Source organism: Stenella coeruleoalba (assembly GCF_951394435.1).
Source record: "Stenella coeruleoalba genome assembly, chromosome: X".
Lineage (NCBI taxonomy): Eukaryota > Metazoa > Chordata > Mammalia > Artiodactyla > Delphinidae > Stenella > Stenella coeruleoalba.
In genome coordinates this window covers 36,068,958-36,085,605 of record NC_137152.1, presented here as the reverse complement: position 1 = coordinate 36,085,605, position 16,648 = coordinate 36,068,958, and the positions used below count along the sequence as shown (strand labels likewise).

Here is a 16,648-nt window from a genome sequence, read left to right as displayed (position 1 = left end):
TCTCTTATCGACATGCCTTTTAATTCAATGAAGAACGACTGCAAGGTATTGACAAGATACTATTTGTTATGCCCCAATAGCCACAGTGAACTCTGGGCCCTTCTTACTGAGTTAGTTTTGATAGTGTCAGGTGGTGATGCCCCCAGAGCTTTAGAACTGGTCCATAGGCCTATGAGAGCCACATTTGGGTTCTTCAGGTTTATACCTGCAGCTCAGAGAATAGAACCCAAAAGGGCTTCCAAAACCTTGCTGTGAACTTTCTTAACGATGCTGTAATTCCCCAGGGTCTTCCCCAGTTATGTTGCTTTGATGCCATTTATAAAACATTGGTTGTCTTCCTGGATCTCATAAGGTGCTAGCTGCCCCCTACATTTACATGCATCCTATCAACTGCAATGATTTTGAATATCTGCCAGTTTCTAACATGAATAAAAGATTAGAGCTGGAAGGAACTTTAGAGATTGGAGCCCTGACCCAGAAATTGTTTGTCATGACTTGACAGGAGTCAAGGGCTAGGAGTAATGGCTTATCGGAGTATGTGAGCAGGTTCTAAGAGTCCAGAAAGAAAGGGTTTAAACCAGAGCCTGAAGACATAGTGGTAAGTTCCAGGGATGGGGTGGGGGAGCATGGGAATGAGAATCACTCAAAGCAAGTTAATATGCTGGATGAGAAATCAGAATTGAAAGGTATTTTGACAGCTTGGAAAAATTAGCTGAAACAAAAACCAGGCAATTTCCAGAAGTAAATAAAAAATATTTCACACAGATTCCAAAATCAAGCATATAGGCACATAAGGGAAACCAGGTTTAATGGAAATTCAGTAAAACACTTAGGTTTCAGCTGCCAAGAAGGTCAGAATGAGTCAATCGTGTAACATCATTTTTTTACAATATGAATACAGTCTTAGGATGTGTGAGTTAAGCCCAGAATAAAGGAGATAATGGTCCCATTCTCCTCTGCTTGAGTTATGTGTAAACTGTATTCTGTTCTCAGTGCCATATTTTAAATTGTATGGATAAACGATACTGTATTTAGAGAAGGAATGCAATATGGTGAAAGGTTTAGAAACCACTTCACCTGAGGAATGGTAAGTTAAACTGGGCTAGTTGCCAGGTAGCAGAAGATAGTTGGGGAAACATCAGGTGTTTTAAATAATTTGAGGGATTGTTATATGAAAGAAGAATTAGGCATATTCTTATGGGTCTTGAGGATAGAATTTTGATAATTGGATGGAAGCCATAATGGGCAAATTGGAGCTCAGTGACGGTGAGAACTCTACAGTGAAAGTTGCCCATACATGAGAGATTTAGTATGAAGGGGATACACTACTCACTGGGGAAGTGCTCAAAAAGAGGCTGAATGGCCCCCTACCCGGAACTCTGAAAAGTGGATTCCTATACTGGGTGGAGGGGAGAGGTTGAACCAAATGATCTTCAAGATCCCTATCTCTTTCAAGTTTCAGAGATTTCCAATGGCGGCCTAGCACTCTAACTTGCCACATAATTATGCAGTGGACTGGCCAGCAAAATGGCCAGTAGGTCTAGTGCCAGAGTAGAATGCCCATACGACTCAGGCATAAGGTCCTGAACTTAACTATAAATTTCTTGAAGGCAGAGATAGCGTCTCATCTGTTTGTGTAGCAGTGTCTTGCATGTAATAAGAGATGCTTTTCAAATGTTTGTAGAATGAATGAATGGACAAATGAATGTTGGGCCTATATTAGTCCCCTAGGCCTACCATAACAAATTACCACACACGGTGGCTTAAAACAACAGAAATTTGTTCTTTCACAATTCTGGAGGCCAGAAATCTGAAATTAATGTATCAGCAGGGCTGCACTCTCTCAGAAGGCTCTAGGCAAGAATCTGTTCCTTACCTCTTCCAGCTTCTGGTGCCTCCATGGTCACATTGCCTCCTCCTCTTCCGTCTGCCTCTTCTAAGGATACTTGTCATTAGATTGAATGTCTACTTGGATAATCTAGGATGATCTCCTCATCTCAAGATCCTTAACTCACTTACATCTGCAAAGATCCTTTTTTTCAGTAAGGTCACATTCACACATTCTGGGGATTAGGACATGGACATATTTGGGGGGCCACCATTCAAGCCACTACACTTATTTTTAATGGTCATTAAACTATCACCATTATTCAAACAATAATGCTTGGCCTCTGATGATACTTTCTATGCGCAAAGCAGAATAGTATTGAGAGATTCTCAACAGAGACAGTGTAGTGCTTAATAAGGTAACTCTTGGATTCAGACAGACCTGAATCTGTTACCAATGTTGCTACTTAGTAGCAGTGTATCTTTGGCCAAGGTGTTGAACTTTTCTATATTTCATGTTCCCTATCCTAAAATGAGAATTGTAGTACCTATCTCATAGGTAAATATAAATGTTCCATGAAATAATGTTTGAAAATTACTTAACATAGGACCAGGCACATAGCTGACTCTCTGCAAGTGGTCAGTATTATTGATTAGTATGAGCTCATTCCTTTTCCCTGGTTTCAGACTGCCTGAGGTGTCAGGCTTTTGTTATTCCTTAGAAATTTAATTGAAATCAACCTATGCTTATGGAGGATTGACTCTGCACAATACACTATCATATGTAATAGGTATAAATGATAAACAAGACAGACACTGTCCTGCCCTCACAGACCTTAGAATGTGATGGCATCAGTGGTTAATAAAATATGGAATTATAATACAGCATTGCCATTATGACAACTGGGGAAACATAGAAACTGGAGAAGTCGATAGAAGGGGCACCTAACCCAGGATCTCTGTATATGGGAGGATACTTATATTTGTAGAAGAATGCCCAGCTGGGGCTGATCTGGATTCAGACCTTGGCCATGTCTAAGGAACTGGTGGATCAGTAGTTCCTCAAGTATTTACTGGTATGTGTTGATTTTGCCTGGGGAGATATGTGCTCTTTGGGTCTGGAGAGAAAGATGGGGACATGAGGCAGTCGTCTTAGTTTAGGTTCCCCTAGAAGTAGACTTGAAGACAAGGATTTGAGTGCAAGTAGTTTTGAGGGGAGATAATCCTAAGAAATACTAATAAGGGGGTAGGGAAGTGAGACAGGTAAGAAAAGAGTCACTGAATGAATGATGCCTTATCAAGCCAGTTACCACTGTGGTTAACTGGAGTTTCCTTGTATTGGGGAACTCTAGAAGCTGATGTAGAACATAGGCCTTGGAGTTATCCACACCTATTCCTGTCAGTCATTGGCTGAGGACTGCACCCAAGAAGACTGCCTGCAAGCAGGGCAGGCAGGCTACTGAAGAAGGCCTCAGGCAAAGTGATGCAGCTGTTGGCCATCGGTAAGGCCTGAGGAGATATGGGCATGACACAGAGGGCATGTGACACAGGAGGAAAACATGGTATGTGTCCCAGCTTGTGGCCAGCGAGGAAGTATGTGGCCCATGAGCAGAGGGGCTTCTGGCAGAAACTAAAGAAGGTTTTCTCATGAGGCTTCCTGTAATACTCGGGAAAAAAATAGTGCTTCTTAGGGACCAGGTGACAAAATGCAGCACAGAGCTGGGAGGAGGGGCTTTTCCGCCATGAATGCCTAGAACGCAGTGTGGCGCATCAGAGTAAGGACTCAAAACAAACCAGTTCTGTTCAAATACCTCATGATCCACAGCTTTGAGGAGAAGCAAAAGCTGCTTCCATGGCATGGAAAATGATGCTCTTCTGGAGAGCACTGAAGCTGGGGGAAATGGTGAAGGGAGGACTGTTTTTGGCTTCACAGGTCTTGGGGACTCCAAAACCAAGGCCAAGGTGGGTGAAGATTTTGAGAACACATATAAAATTTTTCTAAGAATTCTCAGAAGTAAGTGGGGAGACTTTGGGGAGAAAGGTGTCCTGGTGCAGGTGACGGGACTGAACCAGTGGGATTTGAGTTTCTACTGTCTACACAAAGAATTGGGCAGCCTGTGGAAATTTAAGTTACACGTGACTCCCTTCCTATACCTCCTCCAAAAGAGGCTGCTAATACTTATGGACCACCTATTAGGGTGCCAAGCATTCTACAGATCTTATCTCATTTATTCGTTGCGATAAACCCAATGCATGGGTGAGAAAATTGAGGTTCATTGAGGGTAAATAGTTTGCCTACTAAACACAGCTAGTAAATGGCAGACCTGGTATTTGAGCCCTAACTTGTTTGACTTGGGAACCCATGCTTTTTTTACACTATCTCCTTATGCTACCTGGTAACATAAACACATCTGCATGTGTGGTTTTGCACATATATACAGTTTGAACCCAGAAATGGATTTCAAATTAATAATCTTAAGAAGCTGAAACCGTAACCATATTTTGAGTTATATGAGATGCTTAAGTTATGCAAGACAGTTTTTTTTTTTTAGGAACAACCCCAGCAACATTTAAAACAGAAGAATAAAGAACTGAGGATGAAGGGAGTAAATGTCATTATTATTCACTGACATGAAAAAAAAAAGAGAAATGAAAGAATGGCACACCTCTGCCTTTTCTCCTAAGGTGAATAATAGCTATTTGCTTTACAATGACTTTTTTTTCTATAGGTGGGTGAAATCTGGGTCCATATATTGAAGGATCGCTTTTCTGCCTGGGATATAGTGAATTTTTTCAGGGCTAAAAATTCCCTTTCTAAAATGGTTACCCAAACCATTTTTAAAACAGAGACCACGTGCTCATATTGGGATTTCATTCTTGTGCTAAAAGCTCTGGCACTGTGTCTCTGACCGCTATTATACCTATGAGAAGAGTTGACTTTATTTTGGGGGTTGAGCCCATTTGTTAATCCATGATGCCCTTGAGAAGAAGGGGAAGGAAAAGAGAAATGGGGTTTGGAGTGTGGGAGTGAAGAAACTTATGCTCTCAAGTATCTGGAGTGAGCAAAATCTAAGTGAGGCCAAGTAAGACATTTAAAGAAAGTGTTGGGATCCTATATTCTCCTTGGTTTTGGCAAGAAAGATGTCAAAGATGTAAATAAGTGGCTGAATAAATACATGGAGAAAATATAAACCTGAGCCTTCTTTCATAATGTGAGTGTATCCTCAAGGAATGGAAACTAATTTTATTATTACTTTGATCCATAGTTAATAAAATTACAGATAACATTAACTAAGCATTCATTATATAGGAGGCAGTATGCTTTTTTTCCCCCACCAATTTGTGATTTTTTGTTTGTTTGTTTTGTTTTGTTTTGTTTTTGGCCACGCTACGCAGCTTGTGGGATCTTAGTTCCCTGACCAGGAATCGAACCTGGGCCCTCGGCAGTGAGAGCGTGGAGTCCTAACCACTGGACCGCCAGGGGATTCCCGGGCAGTATGCTCTGTTATGTATCTCAGTTATCTCAAGGGCACCCCAAAGCAGGCTTTATTTTTAAGTGAGGAAACTGGGACTTAGAAAATTTACATGACCCAAGGTCTTACAACTTCTAAATGGTAGAGTTGAAATTTGAACTCAAGTAGTCAGACTTTAGGACTTGTTTTCCAAGATGAGTATGTTATACTGCTTCCCTGTATGCTAAAATAAGACCATGGTCCTGGTCATAAAAATTTTTTCTTGAAGTGTAGGGTTGCATATTTTTGGACTATCTTCTAGCATTGCTCACCCCTGTGAGTAAATTTCTGAAATATTTATTCAATTTATGTGTCTGTCTTGTCCATCTCTGTATTTCCAGCACCAGGACAGTTAATTACGATACAGAATAGTTACTGAGAAATTTTTGTTGACTGAATAAACTCTTCATTCCTCTATTTCTCTCTGTTAATGGGGGTGGGGGGAACCCAAGAGTTGCTGAGGAATGTAATACATTTTTTTTTTTTTTTTTTTTTGCAGTACGCGGGCCTCCCACTGTTGTGGCCTCTCCCGTTGCGGAGCACAGGCTCCGGACGCTCAGGCTCAGCGGCCATGGCCCACGGGCCCAGCCACTCCGCGGCGCGTGGGATCCTCCCGGACCGGGGCACGAACCCGCCTCTCCTGCATCGGCAGGCGGACCCCCAACCACTGCACCACCAGGGAAGCCCTGTAATACATTTTTAATTGGTTGGTTTCTAAAACAATGGTGTCCTGTCCTGATAGCTCTTTACACTTGTAATATCTAATCATTCCGAAGGCAACATTTGTTAGCTGCCTTATTTTAGGCAGAATGTCAACTCTTAGATGTGAATTATATTTTCATATTCATAGGGTTCAGAAATGTACCTTTTGAAGCATTCATGGGGGTGGTACTTTAAATGTACTTTAAAAAAGCTGCACTCAAAGGAACTAATTTGGGTTTTGCTTTTGGCTGACAAAGCTTTTCCTAGGTGTGGCTGAGACTCTAACAAATCTACCCTTCCAGTAATGTATGCATATCATAGGGTGCTATACGAGGAGATGCCTTTGTGTGCTCTTTCCCTTCCCTTGGAACCTTAGGAAAGGAGCCTATGTTCGATCTTTCCATACTCTGCAGTTGTGTGACCTATAAAATGTTTTGCTGACATGCATTCACAGTATCCAAGATGAGGTTTATGGTGCCAAGTACAGTGCACGGTACATGGTAGGCCCTCAGTAAACGCTGGTTGGGTGATTAACTGAATGAATGAATGCATGAAGATATGGTTTGAATCAACTTGATATAATTTGAAGAGACAGAAATGCTCTCCCTTTGCCTGAAGATGACTAAAACCCTCATATGCCTCCATTTGGGGGCTAAAGCTTTGGAAGGCAGTTAGAATGCAAATATACTGAATGAGTTCCTAACCCACTACCTTGAATGAGTATTCTGGATTTAGAACTTTCCAAGCTCTAGATGAAAAGGAGGATTCAAAAAGATGGGATGTGGGACAGGTCCATTTTGATGAGGAATAGGGGATGTGGGGAGGTTCAGAGAAACTATGTGCAGGATAGGAAATCAACAGAAGGGAGGATACCATAATAAGACTGCAGATAGAGAGGATAAGGGGATTTCAGAGGCACCAAAAGTCATTCTCGCTTCCCATTCACCATGTGGGTCCACTCAGATTGTCACGTGTGGCAAGCAGAATGAGACTGCAGCCCAAAGGGACAGGCTGCTATCCATGACTTTGGAGCAAGTAGTTTTAACTTGGTGAGAGTGTCATGTGTATGTCTGTGGTACATGTGGGACTGAACGCTTGGCAACTCCAGTTCTCTCAGCCCTCCCAGAGTGAGCTGAACCTTTGCTGTTAGCCAGCCTCCAAGAGGGACTGTGATGATCCTCTCCTCTTGATATTTATGTTCTTGTGGAGACTCTTCCTACACTGAATAGGACATTGAAAAAATGATGGTGTGTGACCTTGGAGGTTAGGTCATAAAAGACAACACAACTGCAACTTTGATCTCTTGGACAGCTTGCTCTGGAGGAAGTGGGCAACCGTGTCACAAGGACACACATGCAACCCTGTGGAGATGACTGTGTACAGAGGAACTAAGGCCTCCCACCAACAGCCAGCACCAGCTTACCAAGCATGTGAGTGAGCCCCCTTGGAAGTGAATGCTCCAGCCTGAGTTGAGCTTTGAGATGACTGCAGTCCTGGCTGACATCTTGAGTGCAACCTCATGAGAAACCCTGAGCTACAACCACCCAGCCAAGCCAGCCCCAGATTCTTGACCTACAGAAACTGCAAGATAATAAATATTTATTGTTGTTTTACATCACTAAGTCTAGAGTAATTTTTTTTACACAGAATTAGAGACTAATACACTTTCTTTGTCTTGAAGTCTGTGATCATAATTGCTATTGTACTTACTATTCTGTCAAATGGGTATCAGGTCTTCCAGATCTCTTTAAAGGTGGTGGTTTGTTCTTTTTTTCTAGCTTCATATTAATAGATAAGAATATAGGGATGTACAGCAAGGACTCTAGAGTCAGGCAGACATTAATTTAAGTACTGGTTTGGCCACCTGTGTGACTTTCATGACGTTACTAAATCAAACTCAAATTTATTATGAGCATTAAAGGAGCAAATGCATTTCAAGTGCTTAGGGTAGTTTATGGCTTATGGTAAGAGCTCAATAACTGTGATAGTTATTATGGTTAGTAACTGTATAAAGAGATGCTTCTAAGGGCCTTGCTTTACAAAGTAACTGAAGTATGTTTTGTACCTTAAGTGGGGAATTTGGTTTCCATTAGAATTATTAAATCAATTTATTGAGGTATAATTTGTATACTGTAAATGCACCCATTTTAAGTGTACGATTAATGATTTTTTTAATTTACTGAGTTGTGCAACTATGACCATCATCCAGTTTTAGGATATTTTTTCATCATCCCAAAAAGAAATCTTATGCCCAGTTGCAGTCAGCCCCAGGCAACCACTAATCTACTTTCTGTCTCTATATATTTGCCTTTTCTGGATATTTCACCTAAATAGAGATGTACAATTTGTGGCCCCTGATGTCTGGCTTATTTCTCATAGCATGTTTCTGAGGTTCTTCTATGTTGTAGCAATTATCAGAACTTCATTTCTTTTTATTGTCAAATAAAATTCCATTGTTTGGATATACCACCTTTTGTTTATCCATTCATCCATTGATGGACACTTGCGTGGATTCCACTTTTTGGCTTTTATGGATAATGCTCTCTGAATATTGGTGTAGAAATTTTTTGTGTGGGCATATGTTTTCATTTAGCTTGGGTAGATACCAAGGAGTGGAATTGCTCGGTAATATAGTAAAGGTATGTTTAACTTTTTAAGAAATTCCAGTTTTTCAAAGTGGCTGCACCATTTACATCTCCCCCAGCGATGTATGAGAGCTCTTATTTATCCATATCCTTGCAACATTTCTCATTGTCTGTCTTTTTGATCATAGCCATTCTAGAAGATACGAAATGGTATTTCATTGTGGTTTTAATCTGCATTTTCCTAATGACTAATGATGGTGAGCATCCTTTCATGTGCTTATTGGTTATTCATATATTTTCTTGGGGGAAATATCTATTCAAATCATTTGCCAATTTTTAATTGTTGTTTATCTTATTATTGTGTGTAAGAGTTCTTTGTATGTTCTGTATACACATCTTTTACTGGATATGTGATTTGCAAATATTTTCTCCCAGGCTGTGGCTTGTCTTTTTATTTTCTTAATGGTATCTTTTGAAGCACAACAGTTTAAAATTTTGATGAACTCCAATTTAACAATTTTTTTCTTTTATGGGTCATGTTTTTGGGATCGTATCTAGGACATTTTTATAGAACCTAAGGTCTTAAAAAATTTTCTCCTAAAGGTTGTTATAGTTTTAGCTCTAACATTTAGATCTACAATTCATTTTGAATTAATTTTTGTGTATAGTGTTAGGTAAGGGTCTAAGTTCATCTTTTGGCTTATAGCTGTCCATGTGTACCAGCACCATTTGTTGGAAGGACTATCCTTTCTCAATGAATTGCCTTGGTACCATTGCTGAAAAATCAATTGACTGTAAATATAAGAGTGTAGTTCTGGACTCTCAGTTCTGTTCCATTTATATATGTCTATCCTTAATGCAGTATCATGTTGTCTTGATTGCTGTAGCTTCATAGTAAGCCTTTTTTTTAACTCTTTATTTTATATTGGAGTGTAGCCAATTAACAATGTTGTGATAGTTTCAGGTGCACAGCAAAGCAACTCAACCATACATATACATAGTAAGCTTTTAAAGTTTTAACATGAAAGTCTGCCAGATTTCTTTTAAAAATTGTTTTTTAGCTATTCTGAGGCTTTTGGTTTTTCATATAAGTTTTAGGATAATCTTATCAATTATAGAGAGAGACACATACACATTGCTGGAATTTTGATGGGGACTGCACTGAAACTATTGATTAATTTTGGAAGAACTGCCACTTTAGCAATATGGAGTCTTCCAATACATGAACATGGAATGTCTCTCCATTTATTTAGATTTTCTTTAATTTTCCTCAGCAGTGTTTTATAATTTTCAGTGTACTTGTCTTACAATTCTTTTGTTAAATCTATTCCTAAACTTTTATTCTTTTTGATGATATTATGAATGGAATTGTTTTCTTAATTTCACTTTTGGATCATTTATTCCTCGTATATATAAAGATATAATTGATTTTCATACATTGATATTGTATCTTACAACCTTGCCGAACTTGTTTATCAGATAGTGTTTTGAGATTTCCCTAGGATTTTCTATTCACAGGGTTATGTCATCTGTGAAGTTTTACTTCTTTTCAACCTTAATGCTTTCTACTTCTTTTTCTTACATGATTGCACTGGCCAGACCCCAAGTGCAATGTTAAATAGAAGTGGTGAGATGGACATTCTTTCTTTGTTCCTTATCTTAGGAGGAAAGCATTCAGTCTTTCACCATGAAATATGATAGCTATAGAGTTTTCACAGATGCCCTTTCTCAGCTTGAGGAAGTTTCCTTCTATTTCAGGTTTGTTGAGAGTTTTTTTTTATTATGAATGGGTATTGGATTTTGTGAAATGCCTGTTCTGTATCTGTTGAGATGATCATGTAGTATTTGCCCTTTATCCTCTTAATATGGTTTGTTATGTTAATTGGTTTTTGGCTTTAAACCAACCTTGTATTCTTGGGATAAATCCCACTTGGTTGTGGTGTATAATCCTTTTTATATTTAACTAGATTTGGCTTCCTAATATTTTCTTGAGGATTATAGTGTCTATATTCACGAAGGATGTTGCTCTTTAATTTTCTTTTCTTGTGATGTCGTTGTCTGGTTTTGGTACCATGGTAGTGCTGCCTCACAGGAGTCGGGAATTATTCCCTCTTCCTGTATTTTCTGGAAGTTTGTGTAGTATTGGCATTATTTCATTTTTAAATGTTCGATAGAATTTATCATTTAATCCATCTGGTCCTGAGTTTTGCTTTGTGGGAAGTTTTTAAATTACTAATTCTATTTCTTTACTTGTTATATGTCTATTCAGATTTTCTACATTTCTGAGTCAGTTTTGCTAATTTGTGTCTTTTTAGGTATTCATACATTTCATTTAAACTGTCTAACTTGTCATAAAGTTGTTCATGGTATTCCCTCATAGCTCTTCTATGTTCTGTAAGGTCAGTAATAATGTCCTCTCTTTTTCATCCTGATTTTGGTGTTTTGTGGGTTCTCTCTTTTTTCTTGGTCAGTCCAGCTAAAGGTTTATCAGTTTTGTTATCTTTTCAGAGAATTAACTTTGGTTTAATTGATTTTTCTTTACTGAGTTTCTCTTTCGTATCTTATTGATTTCCATTCTAATTTCTGTTTACTTCTTTCTTCTTGCCTTGTGTTTAATTAGCTCTTTTTTGGGGGTGGGATTCATAAGGTAGAAGCTTACTATATTGATTTGAGATCTTTCTTCTTTTCTAACATAACTGTTTATGGATATAAACTCTTTAGCTTTAGCTGCATGCCATATATATATATATTTTTTTTTTAATTTAATTTTATTTTTTTGTGGTATGCGGGCCTCTCACTGTTGTGGCCTCTCCCGTTGCGGAGCACAGGCTCCGGACGCGCAGGCTCAGCAGCCATGGCTCACTGGCCCAGCCACTCCGCGGCATGTGGGATCTTCCCGGACCAGGGCACGAACCCGTGTCCCCTGCATCGGCAGGTAGACTCTCAATCACTGCGCCACCAGGGAAGCCCCCATATATTTTTATATGGTGTGTTTTCATTTTCATGCAGTTCAAAAATCTTTTTCTTTGTAATTTCTTCTTTGACCCATGAGTAATTTAGAAAAGTGATATTTAATTACCAAATATTTGTGGATTTCACAATTTTTTGTTTTTTTATTTCAAATTAAATTCCATTGTGTTTCAGAGAATATGCTTTAAATTATTTCAATCTTTTTCAATTTGTTGGTACTAGTTTTACTGCTTAGAATATGGTTTATCCTGCAGAAAGTTCTGTGTGTACTTGAAAAGAATGTATATGACATTGTTTAGTGGAGTGTTCTATAGATGCCAGTTAGGTCAAGTTGTTTGATAGTGTTGTACCTATAAGGTACAGCAAGTCTTATATATCCTTGCTGATTTTCTGTCTAACTCTTCTCTCAATTTGGAGGAATCAAATATTGAAGTCTCCAAATTTATGGCTGAATTGCCTATTTCTTCATTTTTGTATCGTGTGCGTAGGCATAATTATGGCTCCCCAAAGATGTCCAAGTTATAATCCTTAGAATCCCTCAATATGCTATGTTACATGGCAAAAGAGAATTAAGGTTGCAGATGGAATTAATATTGCTAATCAGCTGACCTTTATAATATCTGAAGTAGCTCTTAGTCTAAAATGAATCATTATTCCTTTCTGCCCACAAAACCACACAACCAATACCAAATAAGGAAACCATGCACTGTCTTTATAGAGTAAGGGAATAAGATCCAGTATCCCATTCATTATGTCAAGCAGCAACAGATTTGGGCTCTTCTTCAGCCTTTTGTGTGACATTGAGCAAACTACTTAATTTTACCGAGCTTCAATTTTGTATCTTTAAAATGTTTTATACCTATTGCAGGATAATGTATATTAAATATTGAGCTCCTCAAACAGATGTTAAAAAATATAGAGAAAATAATCTAAAACTCATTTTGTGCAATGAGAGGTAGTGAGTTTGAAAACATTCACTACCTGGGCACTGGGAGGCAGCAACTCTTTTTTTAAAAAGTGGAAAGGGTAAATAAAACACAGAGAAAAGCTTGAGATTGCTTATATCTCACAACAAATGACATTCATGACCAATTCTGATTTTCCTTCACATTCTGTACCTTAAGCATCTAGGGAAAACTGCCTCACTCAGGCATCTGAAAACCTTTTTGCTGCCATGGTGCAGCAGAAACTCCTCCCCCACGCCATCTCTTTCTTCATCATTTGACTTGGAAAATTTAAGATGATAATTTTATTTCTGTGACTTTAATACTGAGAGTGAGCCCTTCAGAGAATCCAACTAGCACCTCCTTTTCTGAAACCCCTCTGTGTGTTCTTAATTCGGGCTTGCTACTGTCAGCCTACTCTCCAGCACCTTCCCTACCTCACTGCACCCCTGCTAACACACACCCACTGACACAATTTACACCCACACAATGACTCCAACATAAAGTGTAGGCTTGTGAAGCAGCAGACTTTTTGAGAACCACAAATGCAGACATCAAGGCAATCTCCAGTTACATAAATTGCAGGGCCCCATGCAAAAGAAAAATGTGGGGCCCTTTGTTCAAAAAGCAGGAACAAAGTGCCATTAAAGGTACTAAATGGTACTAACTTGTCCTTTCCTCTGTGGTCTCTCTCTTTCTCTTGACTTGTCATGATGTTTTTTATTTGCTCTTTAATATGATTCTAAATAAAGAAAAATTTAAAAATTGAATTATTAGCATGAATTTTACCACTCATCTTTATATTGCCCAATGCTACTTTTAAATGCAAATTAACCTGTATGTCAAATCACCAAAATTAGACAATTAGTATTTTGTAGCTCATAGGTGCATATATATTTAATTCGTACCAGGACAGTAGAAATACTACACAAAATGACACCAAATATTTTTTTTTGCTCGTATCTCTTTGGCTTTATCGTCTCATTGGGCTTCACTTACAAAACATAAGGTCAAAAATGAAATTATTAAAAATTTGAAGACAAAGCCAAATATTTTTATCTCACTTCTTGATGTGCTCACATTCTACCAGCACTCTACCTTCAGCTTATGGATGAGTAAGGAAAAAGTGAAAAGAACTGTGGGTTGCCCTATCTTTCCCTTTTCCTTCTGTGTCATCATTTTCAGAATAAGTGGTTGGCTAATGCAGCAAAGTACTAAGAGTAAGAAAGGATATAATAGGGCCCATTGGTTGTTTGTGTTTCTTAGAATACCAATGCCATCTTAGCAATTTCTAGTTCAAATGGTAAATGTGGCTTCTACAGGCTGTCAGTGCCCCTACTTACTCAGTCGTAGATGTAGCACACTTACCTCGTACTCGCTTTTAGTGTCACTGAACTCTTGATGCAACATGAGTCTACTGGAGCTCTGTGCTCATGAAATATCATGAATGTTATATGAGAATGGGGTGACAAGGAACAGTAGACACACACATTGCCCATATATTCCCTGCTCACACTCATGCTCCATTGTTCTATCAGATTTCCCTTAGAAAACACAAGTTTGAAGATAAAATTACTAAGAATTTCAAGACAGTGGGACAGTACAGCATTAAGCCAAGCACAAGACCTTTCTGAATGTGGGGCCCTGTATGACTGCACAGGTTGTACACCCGTGAAGTTGGCCCTGAAGAAATCTTTTCATTCAACTTCCTCCCGTTTAGCAGGCATGTCAGCTTTTCTGTTAACTTCCTCTCTGAATCATTTTCTGAAGCAGTGTATAAATATACGTTTGTATCCATCACTGTTAGTTGGCATGCCGAGGTCAGGTGCTCAAGCAGGATTGTTCTTTCTCATTTGCCCTGCAAACTGCACACAAGCTGGTTGTTTTAGGAGGCTCTCTGGAAGAGAATACTCCAGCCCTTCGCTGTCCCCTATTGTACCATGAAATTACACTGATGGGTTCAAAGGATGCTGAAAGTGGCCTGAGGGCTTTGGCCTTGATGTCACCCAGGAGGTCCTGTGACTTCCCTATACAGAGGTTGTAGGTGGCAAGCACTCCGACCTCATCTATTTTTTCTTGTATTTTATTATTTATTATAGTATAATAACAGCTTTATTAAGATATAATTCACATACCATAAAATTTATCCTTTTAGAGTGTACAGTAGTTTTCAGTATATTCACAAAGTTGTACAACCATTGCTACTATCTAATTCCAGAACATTTTAATCACCCCCCCCAAAGAAAATCCATATTCATCAGTAGCCATTCCCCATTCCCTCCCCTGCTCCCAGGCCCTGGAAACCACCAATCTATTATCTGTCTCTATGGATTTGACAATTCTGGATGTTTAATATAAATGGAGTGATATAATATGTGGCCTTTTGTGTCTGGCTTCTTTAACTTAGCATAATGCTTTCAAGGGTCATTTATGTTATAGCACATATCAGAACTTTATTACATTTTTGGCTGAATAATATTCCATCATACGGATATACCACATTGTGTTTATCCATTTATCATTTGGGTTGTTTCCACTTTTTTTTCTAACAGCACAACATCTTAATTAATTAATATCTGACACACCTCTAAAGTACTTTCCCTATGTTTTAGGCTGCATAGTATATGATCACCTCTTTATATTACAATGATTTTATAATATATTTTTTATAGAGAGAATACAAAGATAGTCTTCCGTTTAGTATGGATGATTAAAATTTTTTATTATTGATGGGTTAGTAAAGTTCGTTTGGTTCTTATGAAAATGCTGCCATAAACATTCATGTACAACTTTTTGTGTGGACACATGCTTTCAGTTCTCTTGGGTATATAACTAGGAGTAGAATTACTGGGTCATGTTTAACTTTGTGGGGAACTGACAGACTGTTTTCTCTGTGGCTGCACCATTTTACATTCCCACCAGTAGTGTATGAGGGTTCCAATTTCTCCCCAATCTTGTCAGCACTTGTTATTATCTGTCATTTTGATTATAGACGTTCTGGTAAGTGTGAAGTGGTATCTCATTGTGGTTTTGATTTTTATTTCTCTAATGACCAGTGATGTTGAGCATCTTTGGATGTATTTATTGGCCATTTGTATAAATTTGGAAAAATATTGTAAATATTTTATTATTTAGATAAATATTTACTCAAACATTTGCCCAGTTTTTAACTGGGTCATCTGTCTGCTTATTTTTATGTTGCAACCTCGTTTGTTAAATTTATTCCTTTTTGTTCTTTTTTGCTGCTATTCTTTTCTTTTTTTAACATCTTTATTGGAGTATAATTGCTTTACAATGGTGTGTTAGTTTCTGCTTTATAACAAAGTGAATCAGTTATACATATGGCCCATATCTCTTCCCTCCTGCATCTCCCTCCCTCCCACCCTCCCTATCCCACCCCTCTAGGTGGTCACAAAGTACCAAGCTGATCTCCCTGTGCTATGCGGCTGCTTCCCACTAGCTATCTGTTTTACGTTTGGTAGTGTATATATGTCCATGCCACTCTCTCACCTTGTCACAGCTTACCCTTCCCTCTCCCCATATCCTCAAGTCCACGCCCTAGTAGGTCTGTGTCTTTATTCCAGTCTTATCGCTAGGTTCTTCATGACCTTTTTTTTTTCTCTTAGATTCCATATATATGTGTTAGCATACAATATTTGTTTTTCTCTTTCTGACTTACTCCACTCTGCATGGCAGACAGTCCATCCACCTCACTACAAATAGCTCAATTTCATTTCTTTTTATGGCTGAGTAATATTCCATTGTATATATGTGCCACATCTTCTTAATCCATTCATCCGATGATGGACACTTAGGTTGCTTCCATGTCCTGGCTATTGTAAATATAGCTGCAATGAACATTTTGGTACATGACTCTTTTTGAATTTTGGTTTTCTCAGGGTATATGCCCAGTAGTGGGATTGCTGGGTTGTATGGTAGTTCTATTTGTAGTTTTTTAAGGGACCTCCATACTGTTCTCCATAGTGGCTGTATCAATTTACATTCCCACCAACAGTGCAAGAGGGTTCCCTTTTCTCCACACCCTCTCCAGCATTTATTGTTTGCAGATTTTCTGATGATGGCCATTCTGACCGGTGTGAGGTGATAC

General features: G+C 38.6%; 1 long non-coding RNA gene across 2 annotated transcripts in view; it reads left to right on the top strand.

Moving 5' to 3' along the window:
• The window catches only part of LOC307180930, a 124,548-nt gene extending 115,492 nt beyond the window's left edge, over nt 1-9,056 (top strand). For both annotated transcript variants that reach the window (XR_013825803.1, XR_013825804.1), the window contains 2 exons: nt 4,380-4,512; nt 5,839-9,056. This is a non-coding gene — a long non-coding RNA (uncharacterized lncRNA). The remainder of the gene's footprint in view (nt 1-4,379; nt 4,513-5,838) is intronic.
• Nucleotides 9,057-16,648: the final 7,592 nt, after the last annotated feature.